General features: G+C 36.9%; 1 pseudogene; it reads right to left on the bottom strand.

The window, feature by feature from the left end:
• Positions 1 to 8,787: 8,787 nt before the first annotated feature.
• LOC101280812 (heterogeneous nuclear ribonucleoprotein A1-like) lies at positions 8,788 to 10,047 on the bottom strand (annotated as a pseudogene).
• Between the last annotated feature and the right edge of the window lie 4,662 nt (positions 10,048 to 14,709).

Below are 14,709 nucleotides of genomic sequence, written 5' to 3'. Positions count from 1 at the left end.
GGCAGAAGACAGTGACTTAGAAAGAAGCAGAGGCAGAGGGTAGTTTCACATCACAGCAGAGAAGGAAGCAAGGAGCTCCTGTTGCCCAGGGGGAGGAGACAACCCAGTGTCTAGAGTTATGTTGGATTCTAAACCAGCTTCCAATTTCTGAATATTTCCTTCTATGTGAAGCCAATCTGTGTGACTATAAATTTTTGTAAGTTCACGGCATGTGATCAGTCTCATCATCCTTATTTCCACATGTATCTTATATATAAAAAAAAGTACTACAGCTTAAGTCTGTTCCTTGCAACTTAAACTGCCCATGCTCTCCCTTTCTGCAGGACCTTATTATTATCTCATTCTTGTTTTCACATGAATTTCATCCCTTCAGCCTCTACCAGCCTCACTCTGATTATGTCCATATGTATCCTGTGGATTCTTTTATGTACAAACTGCAGCAAAACTCATAAACCATGACCCACTAGTCCAGATTTGGAGTAGTTTGGCATTTAAAGAAACATGGTCTCAACAGGAATTTTCATCTTGTCTCTTTAATGGAGCACAAGCAATTTGTCTACACCCACTCTTATCAAAAGCTCCTTTTCTAACACCCCGACACTCCACAGAGGGTCTCACTCTCCTACCTTAACCAACAGTAGCAGCACCAAGAGATAAGCAGAGAGTGAGCTTTAGCTAGGGTAAGTGAATGTCCATAGCTTTGCATCTGTTCCCTCCTCATAATCATTAATAGTGCCCCTTACCACTGTCAAAAGTACTTCCATTTAAACAGAATCAAACTGATCAAGCTTGGGCCCCTCAGAGACCATGACTTTCATCTCATTCATTTGTCCCGTTCTGGAATAATTGGGTCAATAATGGGCTTTCAATTGATCAGTTCATAACAATATCGTGACACAAGCCTGTTAACCTGGTTATGAAGCATCAGTTCAAGAAATTGATGTCATAATTAGAAAGTATGTCACCAGTAACAAAATGCACTTTTTCTTTTTTCCTTTGAGTCTTTAAAAACCCAAATGAATTGGGTATAAATACTTCTCCTTTAAAAAGTATTAGAAACCTTCTCAAGTGCTTAGCATAACAGGGTCTACTTACCAAGATTTAGCCTCCTTAAAATAGTTCTGACCTAAAGTCATCCATTTCGTTTTCTTGTGTATTTTTCAAAATATTCTTTTATATCAAAAGTGAAAGTGAAAAAAAGGCTCATATTTGTAGGTCTCTTAAATGCTATGTACATTGTTTAAAAAAATATTCTTATCTCCCTTTCTTGAGGTGCATTAACTCATTAACCATTTGACACGGTCTTCTAGATGTGGATTCCCATTCCTTATAGCAATTGATGCCTTCTGTTTTCTTTGTAATAAAAGTTAGGAGTACTGGACTCTAACCTCAAACCTCTTGAGTTTGAGTCCCACCACTGCCACTAATAATTCTGTGACTTTGGAAGCTTATTCAATATCTTTAAGCCTTAGGTTTTTTTCCTCTGTAAAATGGAGAAAATAATAGTTCTTATCCTGTATGATTCTTGTGTGAATTCAACAATAACTTGCATGTAAAGCACACTCCCTTGTGTAACAACTAAATATATCTCAGGAATTCTTGTTACTGTGATTGTAGAACAGGAACAGATTATCAAATGTGAGAATCTGTATCATCCCAAGCACTTCTGATGATGATTCTTTCATCATTTAATGTAAAGCCAATCAGATTTTTTAAATTTAAGGTGCCTATAGTGGGGAAAAAATAGCAAAATGTCTTATCCCACTGATGGCATAAAATTCAGACTCAAAGTCTGTCTGAAAGTAAAATTTTGCATCCAGGTTAAAACAATGAGTCCTTTTAGACATACAGCTTTCTGGACGTGTGCCGTCTGTGGAGTTGGCCCATTATAGGCAGATGGTTTTATTGTCAGATTGCAGTGATTAAGTAATAAGGGAAGTCTTATTGTAAAATATCAGTCTTAACTTTGCAGTTAGTCAGTCCTTAGAGACTGTAGTTGTCATAAAACATCTGAATGGAAAAGTTGTATCAGAGGAAAACATGAGCAACTTTTTCATAAAAGTTGACTCCATCCTCTGTCTGCCTCCCTAAATTGCTTTGTTATAGAGCAATGGCTCAAAGGGACTTGGCATCAGCTGCTGTCATTTTTTGTTTCTTCACTAGTAGAAGAAAAAAAGAAAATGCAAAGAAGGCAAGCCTATGGCCATGGAAAACCCATTAAAAAATAGCTGAAGTTTAGCATAACAATCATTTTTCTTCTGAAACCCTTTGTAGTAACTTATTTACTCTATTTCAATTAAAAACACTTCCCTACATTATACGTCCAAACCATTTAAAACGAGTGGTTGACTTCAAAGGAATATTTAGAGCTTTATTTTGTCCACACACTTTTTCACTCTGATAATGACATAATTGGCATACTTTTTCTTATCACAGATGATGCCATTTGGAAGGCCTCCACAATGAATATAGAGTGGCCTGTGAAGTTTGCATGCGATTGATTTCTATAAATGGTACCACTTAATTACACTCTTCTTTCGCACAGGCTTTTGCTGGAGAACTTTTCTGTATAACAGGTTATCTGTTTCTCAGCTACAGCTGGCTGGGAATTCGGGAAAGGGCATGGTTAGCGAGGAGGAAGGAATGGACCCCTCCTCCTTAGGAATATGGAGACTAACGCTTTTACTCCTGCCTCTTGGCCGTATTCTTGACCTAGGGACCTCTATCCAGTCTCTCCTCATATAGCTCTCATTTTGTGTGCTGTGGAAGGGAGGGGTAGGTAGCTTCATGTGAAAAAACCAGAGTCATGCTGGCATTGATGAAAGTGGGGGCCGACTCACACGTCAGTATGTTCACCAGAAGTCTCCATGATGAAGCATGTGAGCTTTGGAGTCAGATCTGAATTTAAAGCCCAAATTACCTTACAAACTAGATGTATGACGTTGGACAAACCATATAACCAAAGGTCATGAAACTAGTAAGGTTTGGAATTAAGATTAAATCCCACATTGAATTATAGCATTTATGAGATTGAAGAATTCATATTAAATACATGCATCTGCCTACCATAGGCAGATCAGACACCACAGATAATTTAAAGGGTGTCTGAAAGGCACACAGAAAAAACCATGGAGCCTAAATGTTCTATTAGTTTCATTACTTATAAAATTAAGATATCTAAATATCTTAGTGATAACTGTATTTTGTGTGTGATATGTGTCTATTTCTCTGTATATATTGTAGCTTGTTAAAGACTTTTCTCCTTTCCGTTAGTTCTCATTTACTCTTTGACCCACTATAATTTGGCTTCTTTATTAAATTGAAATAATTGTTGAATTACAATATTGTATTAGTTTCAGGTGTACAGCAAAGTGATTCAGTATTTTATATATGTATAAGTGTACTTTTTCAGATTATTTTTCCATTACAGGTTATTACAAGATATTGAATATAGTTTCCTGTGCTTATAGTAAATCCTTGTTGCCTTTCTATTTTAAACATATTAGTTTGAGTCTATAATCCCATACTCCTAATTTATCAGTCCCCACCCTCCCTTTCCCTTTTGGTAACCATAAGTTTTTTTTCCTATGTCTGTGAGTCTGTTTCTGTTTTGTATATAGATTCATTGTGTTTTTCTTTTTTAGATTTCACATATAAGTGATACCATATAATATTTGTCTTTCTCTCTTTGACTTTCTTCATTTAGTATGATATTCTCTAGGTTCATCCATGTTGCTGCAAATGACAATATTTCATTCTTTTTTATAGCTGAGTAATTATTCCATATATATGTATGTGTATATACATACACATCTTCTTAAACCAACCGTCTGTTAATGGGCACTTGGGTCATTGGGTTTTTATTACAGAGTATCATGTCATCTGCAAATCATGACAGTTTTACACTTGCCTTCCAATTTGGATAACTTTTATTTCTTTTTCTTGTCTGACTTCTGTGAGTAGGACTTCCAGTACTATGTTGAGTAGAAGTGGTGAGAGTGGGCATCCTTGTCTTCTTCCTGAATTTAGCGGGAAGGTTTTCAGCTTTCTACCATTGAGTATTATGTTGGCTGTGGGTTTACCATAATGGCTTTTATTATGTTGAGAAATGTTCCCTCTACACCCAGTTTGATGAGAGTTTTTATCAGAATGAATGTTGAATTTTATCACGTGCTTTTTCTGCATCCATTGAGATGATGATGTGATTTTTGTCTTTCCTTTCTTTAATGTGGTGTATCACATTGACTGATTTGTCTATGTTAAAACATGCTTGAGACCCTGGGACGAATCTAACTTGATCATGGTGTACGATCCTTTTTATGTATTGTTGGATTCACTTTGCTAATGTTTTGTTGAGGATTTTTGCATCTATATTCATCAAAGATATTGGCCTGTAATTTTCTTTTTGGTAGTGTCTTTGGTTTTGGTGTCCAGGTGATGGTGGCTTCATCAAATGACTTTGGGAGTGTTCCCTCCTCCTCAAAGTTTTGAAATGGTTTGAGAATGATAGGTATACATTTTTCTTTGTATATTTGGTAGAATTCCCCTGTGAAGCCATCCAGTCTTGGCCTTTTGTTGCTTGGAGGTTTTTTTTTTTCTTTTTTAATTACAGACTTGTCCATTTCTTCTAGGTTGTCCAATTTGTTGGCATATAACTGGTCATAGTATTCCCTTATTTTTTATATTTCTGTGGTATCAGTAATTATTTCTCTTCTATAATTTCTTATTTTATTTATTTGAGTCCTCTCTCTTTTCTTCTTGGTGACCCTGGCTAGGGGCTTGTTGATTTTGTTTATCTTTCAAAAAAAACCAGATCTTTGTTTTATTGATCTTTTCTATTGTCTTTTAATCTCTATTTTATTCATTTCCTCTCTGATCTTTATTATTTCCTTTCTTCCGCTGACTTTGGTTTTGTTTGTTCTTCTTTTCCTAATTCTTTTAGGTGGTAGGTTAGGTGGTTTATTTGGGATTTTTCTTGTTTCTTGAGGAAGACCTGTTTCACTATGAACTTCTCTCTTAGAACTGCTTTTGCTGCATCTCATAGATTTTGTTAAGCTGAGTTTTCATTGTCATTTGTCTCAAGGTATTTTCTGGTCCTCTTCGATTTTATCAGTGATCAATTGGTTTTTTAGTAGCATATTGTTTAGTCTCCATGTGTTTGTTCTTTTCTCATTTTTCTTTCTATAGTTGATTTCTAGTTTCATATTGTGGTTGGAAGAAAATGCTTGATATAAATTTGTTGAGGCTTGTTTTGTGACTTAGTGTGTGTTCTATCCTAGAGAATGTTCTATGCAAGCTTGAAAAGAATGTGTATTCTGGGGGTTTTTTTGGATGTAGTGTCCTGTAGATATCATTTAAGTCCAACTGGTCTATTGTGTCATTTAGGACCTCTGTTGCTTTATTGATTTTATTTCTAAAGATCTGTCTGTTGATGTCAGTGGGATGTTAAAGTCTCCTACTCTTACTGTATTCCTGTCAGTTTTTCCGTTTATGTCTGTTAGTATTTGTTTTATATATTAAGTGCTGCTATATTGGTGCATATATGTTAACAAATGTAATAACCTCTTATTGTATTGATCCCTTTATTATTATATAATGTCCTTTTTTGTCTTCCTTTATGGACTTTGTTTTAAAGTCTACTAGTTTGATATGATTATTGCTACCCCTGCTTTCTTGTTGTTTACATTTGCATGAAGTATATTTTTCCATCTGCTCACTTTCAATCTGTGGGTGTCTTTCAACCTGAAGTGAGTCTCTTATAGGAAACATAGTGTAGGTTCTTGCTTTATTTTTTTATCCAATCTACCACTCTGTCCATTTTGATTGGAGCATTTAGTCCATTGACATTTAAAGTAATCATTGATAGTTATGTACTTATTGCCATTTTATTCCTTGTTTTCCAGTTGTTTTTGTGGTTCTTTGTTCCATTCTTCTTCTTTTTGTTTTTCCTTTTGTGGTTTGATGATTTTCTTTTGTAGTATGCTTGAGTTCCTTTCTTTTTGGTTTTTGTGAACTATTGTATGTTTTTGATTTGTGGTTTCCCTGGTTTTCAAGTATGTTGACCCATAACTGTATCTACTTACTTTAGACTGATAGTCATAATAGTTCAAGCACATTCTAAAAATCTACATTTTTAACTCTCCTTTCCCACTTTTGTAATTTTGATGTCCTATTTTACATCTGTATGTTTATTATTTTGATTTTAATTGTAGTTACAATTACTTTTACAAAATTTTTGGATGGTTTTTTAATCTATGTCCTGGCTTATCTAAGTGATCTTTAGTCCTGACTATATATTTGCCTTTCCTATTATGATTTTTCCCTTTCCTGTAGATTTTTGTTTCTTTTCTATTTAGATAAGACCCTTCAATTTTTATTTTAGGGTAGGTTTAGTATTGTTGAATTCTTTTAGCTTTTGCTTGTCTGAGGAATTCTTTACCTCTTCTTCTATTCTAAATGATAATCTTCCTGGGTAGAATATCCTAGGTTGCACGTTTTTCCCTTTCAGGACTTGGTCTGCACAGTTTCTGCAGAGAAATTGTCTAATAGCTTTATGTGGGTTTCCTTGTAATTGACTCTTTGTTTTTCTCTTGCTGCCTTTAGAATTCTCTCTTTAACTATTGCTATTTTAATTATGATATATCTTGGTGTGGGTCTAATTGGGTTCGTCTTGTTTGGGATACTCTGTGCTTCCTGCACCTGAATATCTGTTTCCATCTTTAGGTTTGGAAATTTTTCAGCCATAATTTCTTAAATACATTTTTTTAAGTTAAGTATTTTTTTAAATTAATTAACGAATTTATTTATTTATTGGCTGTGTTGGGTCTTCGTTGCTGTGCGGGCTTTCTCTAGTTGCGGAGAGTGGGGGCTACTCTTTGTAGCAGTGCATGGGCATCTCATTGTGGTGGGTTCTCTTGTTATAGAGTACAGGCTCTAGGTTCACGGGCTTCAGTAGTTGTGGCATGCAGGCTCAGTAGTTGTGGCGCACAGGCTTAGTTGCTCCGCGGCATGTGGGATCTTCCCAGACCAGGGCTCAAACCTGTGTCCCCTGCATTGGCAGGTGGATTCTTAACCACTGCACCCCCAGGGGAGTCCCTTAAATACATTTTTGATTCCCTTCTCTCTCTCCTTCTTCCTCTGGAGCCCCTATTATGTGTAACTTGGCATGCTTTGTATTATCCCATAGATCTTGTATTTATTTAAATTTAATTTTATTTCTCTGTTTTTATACAGGAGATCTTATTAGTTACCTAGTTTATACATATTAGTGTGTATATGTCAATCCTAATCTCCCTATTTATCCCACCACCACCACCACCACCACCACCACCACCACCACCCCAACCTGCTTTCCCTCCTTGGTGTCCATACATTGTTCTCTACATCTGTGTCTCTATTTTTGCCTTGCAAACCAGTTCATCTGTTCTATTTTTCTAGATTCCACATATATGCGTTAATATACAATATTTGTTTTTCTCTTTCTGACTCAATTCACTCTGTATGACAGTCTCTAAGTCCATCCACATCTCTACAAATGACCCAATTTCGTTCCTTTTTATGACTGAGTAATATTCCATTGTATATATGTGCCACATCTTCTTTATCCATTCATCTGTTGATGGACACTTAGGTTGCTTCCATGTCCTGGCTATTGTAAATAGAGCTGCAGTGAACATTGTGGTACATGACTCTTTTTGAATTATGGTTTTCTCCGGGTATATGCGCAGTAGTGGGATTGCTGGGTCATATGGTAATTCTGTTTTAATTTTTTTTCCCTAGTGATAAACAAATCTCTATCCTACTAAGTACAATGGCACTGAAACTGAGGGCACCAAAGGGAGGGCTCAAAGGAAGCTATGTACAAATAACAGTGATTGGATATTAAGTAAACTGTTATAAAGTTTTAGAAATCATTTTCTATACAAACAACATTTTAGAATGGTTGTGTCATCTTGTGCCATATTTAAAGGAAAACTGCAGTTAGCATAAATTAAAGTAGATAATATGATTCCTTACCATATCAGCAAATTTTTATCTCCATATAGATAATTACTAGTGTGTCATTCCATAAACCTATATAAAGACCCACCCAACCAGAAGAGAAACCACAGTTTTCCTTTAATGTAAGCCTGTTTTTGTGTTAAGAGTAAAATCCTTACTGGTACTGGTCAGTTTAAAAATGTCTCCTGAAAACTTCTAATTTGTGGATTTATGGGGTGGCATTAACCAGCATCTGGTTTCTATTCTCTGGCAGAGTTTTGAACTTGAATTGTGATAGTAGCATTCAACATTATCAGGGGTAGTGGGTAGGGAAGGTCCAAAGCTCTGCCAGTCCCAAATCCATACAGTTGTCATTCCAAAGAAGAGGGTATTAAATCATTTATTGATTACATATGATAATGGATGATACACAAGCTTCATTCCCACCTATAACTTTATCTGGTACCATAATTCAATTTAGATATATTGCATAGGATATGTGCCAACAATCATATTAATAACCAAAAAACTCCATGACTTTGCTTGGGTGACCCTTTTCACAGTGAACTCCAGGTCACAACACCGTAACTGTCAGTTCAGCTACACCGAAGTTTCTGAAGACAATAGCTTCTCCACCAAAGCAGGGTGTAAGTAAATTTTGAATGGAATCTGGCATCACCCTGAAGGAATTCTAACTTCACACTGTTGGGATAGTTTACCAAAATGGCTTCAGAGTAGACTAACTTTACACAGCACATTTAATAAAGAGACACATTTATTCAGCGTCATGACCAGACTATTACACTTAGCAGTCAACAGCATGGGTACAAAAAAAAAAAAAATCTACATTAGAACCCTTTGTTGGAATGCTTTACACTTTCCACAAAACAGAAACTAAGATAATCTGTTATACAATTAGTCACAAGTACAGTCCTCAAGTTTTTTTGCCCATACACATGAGTACTGTCTAAAACATGTCTTCTTTGTAGCAGCTAGGCCCTGCCACCATGGTGCTTGGCTGAGTTCACAAATCTGTTGTAGCCTGTAGCTTCCCTGTCACTTCCCTGGCTCTCCTCTCCTGCTAAGCTTTGTTTCCTGGCAGTAATTACAACCTCCTGCCACTGCCATAGCTCCTGCTGCTGCTGGAACCACCACAGCTACCTTGCTTTCGTGGTTTGGCAAAGTATTGGCTTCCACCACCATAGGGGCCAGAACTTCTGACTCCAAAGTTTCCTCCTTTCATGGGTCCAAAATTTGAAAATTGATTGTTGTAATTGCCAAAATCATTGTAGCTTCCACCACCTCCAAAATTGCTCCCATCATTACCAAATCCATTATAGCCATCCCCACTGCCACCATAGCCACCACCACCGCAGCTGCCACCAAAGCCACCTCAACCACTGAAGTTTCCTCCACCACCAAAGTTGTCATTCCCACCAAAACCACCTCCACGATGACCACCAAAGCTTCCAGAACCACTTTGACCTCTTTGGCTGGATGAAGCACTAGCCATCTCTTGCTGAGATAGGGCTTTCCTTACTTCACAATTGTGGCCATTCACAGTGTGGTATTTCTGAATGACAGTCTTGTCTATGGAGTCATGGTCATCAAAGGTTATGAAAGCAAAGCCTCTTTTTTTGCTACTGCCTTGGTCGATCATAATTTCAGTCACTTCAGTTTTCCCATACTGTTCAAAATAATCTCTTAGTTGATGTTCTTCAGTGTCTTCTTTAATGCCACCAACAAAAATCTTTTTCACAGTTAAGTGGGCACCAGGTCTTTGAGAATCTTCTCTTGAGACGGCCTTCTTTGGTTCCCCAACTCTTCCATCCACCTTGTGTGGCCTTGCCTTCATGGCCGCACCCACCTCCTCCACAGTAGCATACATGACAACCCGGAAGCCTCTGGAGTGCCTGGTGCTTGGATCCCTCATTACCACACAGTCTGTGCATGCTCCCCACTGCTCACAATGGCTCCTCAGACTCCCATCGTTGTTTCAAAGCTCAAACCTCCGATGAAGAGCTTCCGCAGCTGTTTGGGCTCTTTGGGAGACTCTGACTTAGACATGACGACAATGTAGGGGGTAGACGTCAACGATGCTTACTCGGTGGTGTCTATGGGCAGAAAGCTATTTGAATTTTTTTGTTTGTTTTTTTTTTGCGGCACGTGGGCCTCTCACTGTTGTGGCCTCTCCCGTTGCAGAGCACAGGCTCTGGCCACGCAGGGTCAGCGGCCATGGCTCACGGGCCTAGTTGCTCCGCAGCATGTGGGATCCTCCCGGACCGGGGCATGAACCCGTGTCCCCTGCATTGGCAGGCAGACTCTCAACCACTGCGCCACCAGGGAAGCCCAGCTATTTGAATTTTTTAAGGAACCTCCATACTGTTCTCCATAGTGGCTGTATCAATTTACATTCTCAGCAGTGCCAGAGGGTTCCCTTTCCTCCACACCCTCTCCAGCATTTGTTGTTTATAAATTTTTTGATGATGCCCATTCTAACTGGTAAAAAGTGATACCTCATTGTAGTTTTGATTTGCATTTCTCTAATAATTAGTGATGTTGAGCAGTTTTTCATGTGCCTCTTCACCATCTGTATGTCTTCTTTGGAGAGATGTCTATTTAGGTCTTCTGCCCATTTTTGGATTGGGTTGTTTGTTTTTTTAATATTGAGCTGCATGAGCTGTTAATATATTTTGGAGATTAATCCTTAGTCTGTTGAATCATTTGCAAATATTTTCTCCCATTCTGAGGGTTGTCTTTTTGTCATGTTTATGGTTTACTTTGCTGCGCAAAAGCTTTTAAGTTTCAATAGGTCACATTTGTTTATTTTTGTTTTTACTCCTATTACTCTAGGAAGTGAGTCAAAAAAGGTCTTGCTGTGATTTCTGTCAAAGAGTGTTCTTTCTGTGTTTTCCTCTAAGAGTTTGATAGTTTCTGGCCTTACATTTAGGTCTTTAATCCATTTTGAGTTTATTTTTGCGTATGGTGTTAGGGAGTGTTCTAATTTCATACTTTTACATGTAGCTGTCCAGTTTTCCCAGCACCACTTATTGAAGAGACTGTCTTTTCTCCATTGTATATCCTTGCCTCCTTTGTCATAGATTAGTTGACCATAGGTGTGTGGGTTGATCTCTGGGTTTTCTATCCTGTTCCATTGATCTGTATTTCTGTTTTTGTGCCAGTACTATATTGTCTTGATTACTGTAGCTTTGTAGTATAGTCTGAAGTCAGGGAGTCTGATTCCTCCAGCTCTGTTTTATTCCCTCAGGATTCTTTTGGCTATTTGGGGTCTTTTGTGTCTCCATACAAATTTTAAGATTATTTGTTCTAGTTCTGTAAAAAATACCATTGGTAATTTGATGGGGATTGCATTGAATCTGTAGATTGCTTTGGGTAGTATAGGCATTTTCACAATATTGATTCTTCCAATCCAAGAACATAGTATATCTCTCCACCTGTTTGTGTCATCTTTGATTAATTTCATCAGTGTCTTATAGTTTTCTGAGTACAGGTCTTTTACCTCCTTAGGTAGATTTATTCCTAGGTGTTTTATTCTTTTTGTTGCAATGGTGAATGGGATTGTTTCCTTAATTTCTCTTTATGACCTTTCATTCTTAGTGTATAGGAATGCAAGAGATTTCTGTGCATCAATTTGGTACCTGCAACTTTACCAAATTCATTGGTTAGCTCTAGTAGTTTTCTGGTAGCATCTTTGGGATTATCTATGTATAGTATCATGTCATCTGCAAACAGTGACAGTTTTACTTCTTTTCCAATTTGGATTCCTTTTCTTCTCTGAATGCCAGGGCTAGGACTTCCAAAAGTATGTTGACTAACAGTGGTGAGAGGTGACATTCTTGTCTTGTTCCTGATCTTAGAGGAAATGCTTTCAGTTTTTCACCATTGAGAATGATGCTTGCTGTTGGTTTGTTGTATATGGCCTTTATTATGTTGAGGTAGGTTCCCTCTATGCCCACTTTCTGGAGAGTTTTTATCATAAATGGGTGTTGAATTTTGTCAAAAGCTTTTTGTGCATCTATTGAGATGATCATATGGTTTTTATTCTTCAATTTGTTAATGTGGTGTATCACATTGATTGATTTGTGTATATTGAAGAATCCTTGCATTCCTGGGATAAATCCCATTTGATCATGGTGTATGATCCTTTTAATGTGTTGTTGGATTCTGTTTGCTTGTATTTTGTTGAGGATTTTTACATCTATATTCACCAGTGATATTGGTCTGTAATTTTTTTGTTGTTGCTGTAACTTTGTCTGGTTTTGGTATCAGGGTGATTGTGGCCTAGTAGAATGAGTTTGGGAGTGTTCTTTCCTCTGCAATTTTTGGAAGAGTTTGAGAAGGATAGGTGTTAGCTCTTCTCTAAATGATTGATAGAATTCACCTGTGAAACCATCTGGTCCTGGACTTTTGTTTGTTGGAAGATTTTTAATCATAGTTTCAATTTCATTACTTGTGATTGGTCCATTCATATTTTCTATTTCTTCCTGGTTCAGTCTTGGAAGGTTATACCTTTCTAAGAATTTGTCCATTTCTTCCAGGTTGTCCATTTTATTGGCATAGAGTTGCTTGTAGTAGTCTCTTAGGATATACTGTATTTCTGCGGTGTCCATTGTAACTTCCCCTTTTTCATTTCTAATTTTATTGATTTGAGTCCTCTCCCTCTTTTTCCTGATGAGTCTGGCTAGTGGTTTATCAATTTTGTTTATCTTCTCAAAGAACCAGCTTTTAGTTTTATTGATCTTTGCCATTGTTTTCTTTGTTTCTAGTTCATTTATTTCTGCTCTGATCTTTATGATTTCTTTCCTTCTACTAACTTTGGGTTTTGTTTGTTCTTCTTTCTCTAGTTCCTTTAGGTGTAAGGTTAGATTGTTTATTTGTGATTTTTCTTGTTTCTTGAGGTAGGATTGTGTTGCTATAAATTTCCCTCCTAGAACTGCTTTTGCTGCATCCCATAGGTTTTGGGTCGTCGTGTTTTTGTTGTCATTCGTTTTAGGTCGTCGTGTTTTTGTTGTCATTTGTCTCATTTTTGTTGTCATTTGTCATGTGTTTTTGTTGTCATTTGTTTTTTGACTTCCTCTTTGATTTCTTCAGTGATCTCTTGGTTATTCAGTAGTGTATTGTTTAGCCTCCATGTATTTGTATTTTTTATGGGTTTTTTTCCCTGTAATTTATTTCTAATCTCATAATGTTGTTATTGGAAAATATAATTGATATGATTTCAGTTTACCAAGGCTTCATTTACCAAGGCTTGAATTGTGACCCAAGATGTGATCCTGGAGAATGTTCTGTTTGCACTTGAGAAGAAAGTGTAATCTGCTGTTTTTGGATGGAATGTCCTATAAATATCAGTTAAATCTCACTGGTCTATTGTGTCATTTAAAGGTTGTGTTTCCTTATTAATTTTCTTCTGGATGATCTGTCCATTGGTGTAAGTGAGGTGTTAAAGTCTCCACTATTATTGTGTTACTGTCGATTTCCTCTTTTATAGCTGTTAGCATTTGCCTTATGTATTGCAGTGCTCCTATATTGGGTGCATATATATTTATAATAGTTATATCTTCCTCTTGGATTGATCCCTTCATCATTATGTAGTGTCCTTCCTTGCCTCATTCTTTATTTTGAAGCCTATTGTATCTGATATAAGTACTGCTACTCCAGCTTTCTTTTGATTTCCATTTCCATTCCATTTCCATGGAATATCTTTTTCCATCCCCTCACTTTCAGTCTGTATGTGTCCCTAGGTCTGAAGTGGGTCTCTTGTAGACAGCATATATATGGGTCTTGTTTTTGTATCCATTCAGCAACCTTGTGTCTTTTGATTGGAGCATTTAATCCATTCACATTTAAGGTAATTATCAATATATATGTTCCTTTTACTATTTTCTGAATTGTTTTGGGTTTGTTTTTGTAGGTCCTTTTCTTCTCTTGTGTTTCCCACTTAGAGAAGTTCCTTTAGCATTTGTTATATAGCTGGTTTGGTGGTGCTGAATTCTCTTAGCTTTTGTTTGTGGGCAAAGGTTTTGATTTTTCCAGTGAATCTGAATGAGATCCTTTCCAGGTACAGTAATCTTGATGGTAGTTTCTTCCTTTTCATCACTTTGAACATATCATGCCACTCCCTTCTGGCTTGTAGAGTTTCTGCTGAGAAAACGGCTGTTAACGTACAGGGGAACTCCTATAAGGTTATTTGTCATTTTTCCCTTGTTACTTTTAATTATTTTTCTTTGTCTTTAATTTTTGTCAATTTGATTACTATGTGTCTTGGCGTGTTTTTCCTTGGGTTTATCCTGCCTGGAACTCTGTGGTTCCTGGACTTAGGTGGCAATTTCCTTTCCCATGTTAGGGAAATTTTTGACTATAATCTCTTCAAATATTTTCTTGGGTCGTTTCTATCTCTCATCTCCTTCTGCGGCCCCTATAATGCAAATGTTGGTGAGTTTAATGTTGTCCCAGAGGTCTCTTAGGCTGTTTTCATTTCTTTTCATTCTTTTTTCTTTATTCTGTTCCGCAGCAGTGAATTCCACCATTCTGTCTTCCAGGTCACTTATACGTTCTTCTGCCTCAGTTATTCTGCTCTTGATTCCTTCTAGTGTATTTTTCATTTCAGTTATTGTATTGTTCATTTCTGTTTGTTCTTTAATTCTTCTAGTTGTTTGTTCTTTAATCCTCCTAGGTCTTTGTTAAACATTTCTTTCATGTTCTCAATCT

Source organism: Orcinus orca, chromosome 14 (assembly GCF_937001465.1).
Source record: "Orcinus orca chromosome 14, mOrcOrc1.1, whole genome shotgun sequence".
NCBI lineage: Eukaryota > Metazoa > Chordata > Mammalia > Artiodactyla > Delphinidae > Orcinus > Orcinus orca.
This window is presented reverse-complemented; position numbering and strand designations above follow the sequence as displayed.